Source organism: Megalopta genalis, unplaced genomic scaffold (assembly GCF_051020955.1).
Source record: "Megalopta genalis isolate 19385.01 unplaced genomic scaffold, iyMegGena1_principal scaffold0055, whole genome shotgun sequence".
Classification (NCBI taxonomy): domain Eukaryota; kingdom Metazoa; phylum Arthropoda; class Insecta; order Hymenoptera; family Halictidae; genus Megalopta; species Megalopta genalis.
The window spans coordinates 807501-815000 of NW_027476124.1; positions in this window are offsets into that span (position 1 = coordinate 807501).

The following is a 7500-nucleotide window of genomic DNA, read 5'->3' on the forward strand; positions in this document are numbered from 1 at the left end:
CACTGCAGCCGGTGGCTGAGGCGCCCGATCTCGCGGTGGAGGTCCAGGATAGCGATCGGGTCTTCCTAGAGTATTTCCGCGGCCTTGAACCACTAGGGTGCGATGGATTCCAGGCTAATACCCTGGATGAAATCTGTGCCCTGGTTGGAAGAGAGGATCGCGGGGATATTCTGGAAAGGCTCACCGCTTACCTGGCGGATATCTTTCCGGTACCTCATGCAGCGAGAGTCGTGCGTCGAGGCCGCCGTGCGCAACCGGAGGAACCGCTCTCGCGACGCAGACAGCGCCGGAGGAATTACGGCATAGTGCAAGAACTGTGGCGTAAGGACCCCCGGCGCTGTTTGGATGTCATAAGGGATGGCCCCGTAGGTGACCATGGCATCCCTCAAGATGTTATGGTTCCCTATTGGGAAGCCCTTATGACAGGTGCGCGCGACAGCTGTCCTCCGTGTGAAAACCGAGAGGACACCATCTCCTCTCTGTGGTCTCCTGTTAATCCGGATGAACTACGGAGGGCGCTTCCGGGTAGGAAGACAGCACCTGGTCCTGACGGTCTGTCTGCGAGACTCCTTTGTAAAACCCCCCTTGAGGTTTTGCAAAGGATCTATAACCTCATTATGTGGTGCCGCAGACTCCCTATTCACCTAAGGGACGCCAGGACCGTGCTCATTCCTAAAACCGGACTGCCTTCTTCTCCGTCTGATTTTCGACCCATCACCGTCGCCTCGACCCTTGTGCGAGGATTCCACAAGGTCCTGGCTAGGCGGGTGGGTCGATTGATCGGATTGGATGGGAGGCAGAGAGCGTTCCGTAGGACAGACGGATGTGCGGACAACGTGTTTTTGCTGGACTTGCTGCTGCGCCACTCCCATGCGCGCCATAAGCCGCTTTTTGTTGCATCGGTTGATGTCGCGAAGGCTTTCGACACCGTTTCTCACCCCGCGATATTACAGACGCTCGAGCTGAGGGGCTGTCCCGCTCCCATGATTGAGTATGTCGGGTCGGTGTACTCTGATGCTCTCACGACCATTGTGTCGGGTGGTTGGCACTCCCATGCCATCCATCCGATGCATGGCGTGAGGCAAGGAGACCCGATGTCCCCCGGCATATTCAACATGGTGATGGACAGACTCCTCAGGAGCCTCCCCCAAGACATCGGGGCGGATATCGACGGGGTGAGGATCGGGTCGGCAGCCTTCGCCGACGACCTAATCCTCGCAGCCTCAACGACAACGGGCCTGCAGCGATTGCTTGACTGTACGGAGGGCTTCCTGGCATCATGCGGCATGTCCGTTAATGTCGGTAAGTCTTTTACCATCTCGATCGGAACGGTTCCCCACCAGAAGAAGACTACCGTGGATGAAGGCAACTTCTTCCTCGGTGGTCAGAAGCTGGTGGCGATGAAGCGGACGGACGCCTGGCAGTATTTGGGTATTCCCTTTACTCCAGACGGTCGTCTGCGTTCCGACCCGTCAGTCTCGTTGGTCGCTGATTTGGATAAGATCTCCCGTGCACCGCTTAAGCCGCAACAGCGACTATTCGCTCTGCGAATATTCCTGTTGCCAAGCTTATTTTATGCGGCGTCGTTGGGGTCTGTGGGATTGGGGAAACTCAATCGGTGTGACGTGGCGGTACGTGGTGCGGTGAGGAAGTGGCTCAATTTACCGGCCGATACACCTAAGGCCTATTTCCATTCCGCCATCGGTTCGGGAGGCCTGGGTATTGCTTCGCTTCGGTGGAGTATGCCCAGGATTCGGCTTAGCCGCCTGAAGGAACTGTCCTTGTCTTCTGAGGCCGCGTCTGGGCTGCCAGGGGACTATCTTCGACTCGAGATCCAGAAGGCGCAGCAACGCCTGATGGATCACGGCGAGGTCATCGACACTCCCGAGAGGGAAGCGCGCCGTTGGGCGAATGCTCTTCACGGGAGTGTCGATGGCAGCGCTTTGAAAGAGTCGAAGAGGGTCCCGGGGCAGCACAGATGGGTCGCGGAAGGGACCCGCTTCTTGTCAGGACGAGACTTCGTCAACTCCTGCAAGTTGCGGATCAATGCACTTCCGACTAGGTCCAGAACTTCTAGGGGCCGAAGACAGGACAGGCTCTGCAGGGCTGGCTGCGCGGTGCCTGAGACCCTTAACCACGTCCTACAGCAGTGCCACCGCACCCATGATGGGCGGATAAGAAGGCACGACGCTGTAGTCGACTATCTTGCACGTGGTTTAGTGCAAAGGGGTTTTCAGGTAGCGCGCGAGCCGAAGATCCCTACCGATGAGGGAATGAGAAAACCAGATTTAGTAGCATGCAAGGACGGCGATTGCATGGTCCTCGATGCGCAAGTGGTTAGCGAACAGACAATCCTGGATCTTGCGCATAAGCGTAAGGTCCAGTATTACGCTGACAACGCCAGCTTCCGACGTGCAGTTGCTTCTAGCAACGGCACGGAGGATGTCAGCGTATTCTCTGCCACTTTGTCGCTGAGAGGACTATGGAGCGCGAAGTCAGGCAGGGGCCTACTGAGCGCAGGATTGATGGGCCAGCGGGACCTCAAGGTGATCGCCTCGAGGGTCTTGGTCGGAGGATTGGCAGCCTGGGGATTGTTTAACCGCAGAACATCGACGCGGACGAACCGCCCAACACCTACGCGGTTCGACCGGTCGGGCATAGGGTGAGGGACCGGAAAGGGGGAACTTATTGGTGCCGCCTACCATATAGGCGTAATAACGGGGCAATGCGGCCACCTGTCACCGGCTCGTATCCCCGGAAAAAAAAAAAAAAAAAAAAAAAAAAAAAAATAGCCAAATGCCTCGTCATCTAATTAGTGACGCGCATGAATGGATTAACGAGATTCCCATCTGTCCCTATCTACAGGCGGTGGCGGTCTGTGGCCACCCAGGGTTGAGAGGCGACCCCCGAACTAGTCCTCGCGAAGGTTGTTGCTACTACCGAGTCGATGGATGCGTCGACGATGAAGGCATTTTAGACCGTCAGTGCGTCGTACATGTAGTACTTCGCATAATGGCGAGGCCCGAGATTAAGCATGCGGGCTGTGGCGTGTTCATGTACAGCATTGAATATGCTGTACTACTCCTTAGCGGGGGACTGTTGTCACTTGTGGCTGCAGTCCCCCGCGTTACGTTATGCGGTTTTTCTGGTCTAACTGGAATGCCGCATTTTCGTTGTCTGAACACGCCACGAAGCAACACGCCGTCGGATTGAATGTTGCTGCTGAGTCGATAGGTGCATCGGCGATGAAAGCACTTGAGACCGCCAGTGCGTTGTACATGTAGTACTTCGCATAATGGCGAGGCCCTTGAACTAAGCATACGGGCTGTGGTGTGTTCATGTACAGCATTGAATATGCTGTACTACTCCCATCCGGGGGACTGTTGTCACTTGTGGCTTCAGTCCCCCGCGTTACGTTATGCGGTTTTTCTGGTCTGACTGGAATGCCGCATTTTCGTTATCTGAACACTCCACAAAGCAACACGCCGACGGAGTGAATGCTGCCGAGTTGACGGATGCATCAGATGCATCGGCGATGAGGGTGTTTTGAGACCGCCAGTGCGTTGTACATGTAGTACTTCGCATAATGGCGAGGCCCTTGAACTAAGCATACGGGCTGTGGCGTGTTCATGTACAGCATTGAATATGCTGTACTACTCCCTACCGGGGGACTGTTGTCACTTGTGGCTGCAGTCCCCCGCGTCACGTTATGCGGTTTTTCTGGTCTGACCGGAATGCCGCATTTTCGTTGTCTGAGCGCGCCACGTAGCAACATGCCGCTGGATCTAGAAATCGGGATGCAACCAATCGCCTGGGCAACCCAGGCCGCAAGGGGCAAACGTGCCCTAGCCACACTTGAGCCTCCACGAAAAAGGTACCGCTGGATAGCTCGTGTTCTCAAAACGCAGCGAACCGAACGAAGTGTGGTGGAGAGGAAGAGGCAGCCTCTCCGACTGCTGTCTCCCGCGTGTTTGCCGTGCGTGGCGACCCTTGTCGTCGGAAAAGAGGATCCTGGGATCTGAGGGGGCCCTCTCCTGCGGGTGAGACGTCCCCAACACGTACCTTTGGCCTCTGCTTCGGCTAGATGGGAGGCTGGACGAGAAAAGCAGCCCTGGTCCAGTCAATCGGCTTGGAACGACCATACGCTTCGGCGAGTGGGTTCTGACGGGCGAGGACGCGGGCTGGGTTGAGTAATCGGCCCAGTCAGCAGACTATGTCCGGTGCGTAGCCCTAACCCAGCCTGATGGCGGGTTCCAAAATGTGTGGGTCGGTGGTGGCCGGGGAGCGTACCGGATGAAAGAAAGATTCACATTATGGGATCTAAATCGAAAACACAAATTGAACGATCAAAGTCGGCGGGTCCAGCTCCTACTCGGAGTGAAGCCGTCGCCACAGACGCGGAAGCTACAGCAGCAGCTGTTAGCCCTCCTGCGTCTGCGAAAAAGACAAGGTCCGGGAAGGTGTTAAACATCGCCAATCCTCGTGTGACCTTGGAGAGATGCGTGACACCCACGCGAGCGGTCTCGGTGAAAACTGAGGCCACGGAAGAAGGCGCGCCGGACACCGGTAACGTGGGGACAGCGCCCAAGTCGGGGGACTCCCCCAGCCGCAAGGCTGGGAAGGGGAAACCCAAAAAAATCGAACAAGTCAAAGACACGCTCGTGAAGGTGCAACCGGCACCCGTGCGTGTCGAAGACCCCGAAGGTGGCGGTTGGAAAACCGTCACCAAAAAATCGAAGCGTGCCAAGCCAGTCGCACCTACTGGCAAGGCCGCAGCAAACCAGGCCAGGAAATCGAAGGGGACGGTTTCCGGGCACAAGGTACGGCCTCTCGATCTCGTGAGAGACGAAGCCTTCAGGCGAGTATCGGAGATACGGACCTTTTGCTTTCGACCCGAGTCGAAAGTCAACAAGGAGTCCGGGTCGAAGATACTAGCAGAAGTCGGAGCACTCAACGAGTTGGTCCAGGAGCTGATTCAAAGAAACAGCTTCGTCGAAGGGCAACTCGCCGCGGTCAGGGCGGACCTAAAAGCGCGCCCTGCCGTAATGAGTGCGGCGCGACCTGGGCCGTCCAAGGGATCCCTCCCGAAGACGGTCTCCAATGCCGCGCAGTTGACCTACGCCCAAGTGGCAAAGGTCAACCAGTCAGCGACTCCGGAGGCGAGAAGACCACCGACACAATACGTGGTGCGTATCTTCCCGCCAAAGGATAAAGGACAGAACAGCGATGCTACTAAGAGAGCTGTTCTGTCGATCGTAAAACCTGCGAAGGAGGCGATCCGTGTCAGATCGGTTCGACGCATCCACTCCGGTGGCATCGTCGTCGAAACCGATCGCAAGGAGGACCTAAAAGCCTTCGTAGGCAATAAGAAGCTGGCGAGTGCGGGACTGTCCGTCTCCTTGCCCAGCAAACGGGACCCCGAGGTCCTGATTTATGACATTCCGAAAGGGATGGGCAAGGAGGAAATTGCCTCCAGTCTTTGGAGGCAAAACCTCTCTGAGGCGTCCCAGAAGGATGTGCCTTCGGGTGTTCGGGTCAGTCGCATGGCTGGCAAGACCCCGGAGACAGCCAACTGGGTAGTGGCCGTCAGTCCGCAGATTCGTCGGCGGCTGGCGCAGAGAGGGGACCGGGTGTACCTTGGGTGGAGTTCCTGCCGTGTGCGGGACTTCATACAGGTCACCCGTTGCTATAAGTGCCAGCGCTTCGGGCACACCGCGAAGCGCTGTAAATTCAAAGAGGATGTCTGCGGACATTGTGCCGAAAAAGGGCACGGCTATGCGCTCTGCAGCAGGAAGAGCAAGCCTCCGGTTTGTTCCAACTGCAAAGACAGAGGGCGGCCACACGACCATAAGTCGCGAGACCCGGCCTGCGCCTCCTATCAGGAAGCGCTGGTTTTGGAGATGTCTCGCATTAGACAGGAATAGTAATTTGAATCTCGAATGGATAGTACAAACGACCGGCGACGCTCGAGAGTCATACGGGTCATGCAGCATAACATGCAGCGGGCCCGAAACGTGACCGACGAAGTCCGGACTGAGATGCATAGGCGAGGGGTAGATGTGTTGCTTGCACAAGAGCCATATAGCTGGCGGGGTACTGTGCCCGGGCTAGGCTTGAGAACGAGGCTGATCACGGCAGGCGAACCGGTGATGGCTGCAATAGCGGTCAGAAACCCGGATCTAACCGTGGTCAAAGTCTCTAACTTGTGCGACACGCATATGTCCTGTGTCAGCATCTCGGGTTCGTTTGGGAGCTTCTTCCTGATCAGCCAGTACTTTCAATGCTCCGATGACGTTGAATCAGGTCTGGCGCGGTTGGAGAGAGCTCTTTCCGCACTTAAGCATAACCGAGTCATTATCTCTGCCGACGTTAACGCGAAATCAGCCCAGTGGGGCAGCGCGGAGACGGACGTGAGAGGCCGTAAACTCGAAGAGTTTATCGTGAGCCATGGCTTGGTTGTCTTGAACGAGGCTGGAAACGCTCCGACGTTTTCCAGCCCTAGTGGACAGTCATACATCGACGTCACACTATCGACACCTGATATTTGCGACAAGGTGCGAGGTTGGAAGGTCCGCGAGGACCTGACGACCAGCGACCACCGAGTCATAGAGTTTTCTTTGAGTTTTTGCGCCGAGGACGGTGCTGCCGAAATTAGTAGCAACAGCAGCACCAACCGGAACGGATTATTACCAAGGTTCCGACTCCGAAGCGCAAAATGGCCCGAGTTCGACAAGGCGCTGCAGGAAAGTAAGAGGAGTATATCCCCCGATCCATTGAACAATAAGGGGGATGTCGAACATCTAGCACAGGAGATCGAAAGAATGATCGTCCAAGCGTGCGACTCCTCGATGCCAACCAAGCAGTGGCATTCAAAATCCGTCCCATGGTGGACGGCCGACCTGACGAGGCAAAAGAGGCGAGTCTACAAACTTAGACGAGCCTCGCAGAACGCAGCATGTTCAGAGGAGCAGAGGGCGGCCAAGAGGACCGAGTATCTTAAACAGAGAAAGGCCTACAAAGCCGCCATCAAAGCTGCTCGGTCGCACAGCTGGCGTGCATTCGTGACCGAGCAGGGAAACAAGGAACCCTGGGGCCTCATTTATAAGATCACGAGGCAGAAGATGACAGCCAGCACGGTCATCTCGAATATAAATCGTAACACTGCCCAGGGTTACACCACAGACTGGGACTCCACCGCTTCCGCGCTGCTGGAGGGGTTAATTCCGGACGATAGCCCCGCGAATGACTCCCCGGATCATGCGCGAGTCAGGAGGGAAGCTGCCATCGAGCCGGAGAGTGAGGACGCCAGTCCCTTCACCCTCTCGGAGCTCAGATCGGCGGTCAACCGACTGAAGAGCGGCAAGTGTCCAGGCCTAGATCGGATCGAGCCGGAGATTATAAAACGTTCGTGTAATACAATCTCACGCGAGCTCCTCCGACTCTACAACGGATGCCTGGCACACGGAGTCTTTCCCGTGGAATGGAAAGTCGGGTCCATCA